The following is a 506-nucleotide window of genomic DNA, read 5'->3' as shown; positions in this document are numbered from 1 at the left end:
TCTGAAGGAACCCATCCTCACTGGAAGCCGTAAGAGGGCCGTGCATGAACTTGATGTCTCCCTCAGTGCTCCGGGGTGGGGTGGGGAGGAAGGAAGCAGGGTGAAACGTGGGGTCCTTCTCTCCTCTGGCCTCTGTTGGAGGGAGGTGACGGGAGAAATTGGCCAGAGCTCATGTGACTTCTGCCTCTGACCATCAGAACTAAAGGTACAAAGCAACAGTTGTCCCCTGCCCACTCTAGACCTCTGGGATTCCTCCAAAAATCTTGGGGTGCTGGTAGCATCTTGGATCAGCTTCAGCAGAGAAAGATAAGAGCCAGGGGTCTGTGGCAGCCTGGAATCGAGCGTGTCTGGGACATTAGCTCATTCTCCCCTTCTGTCGCATCTCTTAAGAGTGACTTCGTGCTCGCTTCAGCAGCACATATACTAAAATTGGAATGATACAGAGAAGATTAGCATGGCCCCTGCGCAAGGATGACACGCAAATTCGTGAAGCGTTCCATATTTTT

The 506-nt window shown here is 52.2% G+C and overlaps 1 non-coding gene across 1 annotated transcript; it reads left to right on the top strand.

Annotated features, from left to right (window-relative positions):
- The first annotated feature begins 399 nt into the window (after positions 1–399).
- On the top strand, positions 400–506 carry LOC132532878 (U6 spliceosomal RNA). Its single transcript, XR_009544801.1, has one exon. It is a non-coding gene; the product is annotated as a U6 spliceosomal RNA (small nuclear RNA).

Source organism: Erinaceus europaeus, chromosome 14 (genome assembly GCF_950295315.1).
Source record: "Erinaceus europaeus chromosome 14, mEriEur2.1, whole genome shotgun sequence".
NCBI classification, from domain to species: Eukaryota; Metazoa; Chordata; class Mammalia; order Eulipotyphla; family Erinaceidae; genus Erinaceus; species Erinaceus europaeus.
Note: the sequence above shows the minus strand (reverse complement) of the source record. Positions and strands in the feature narration are given on the sequence as shown.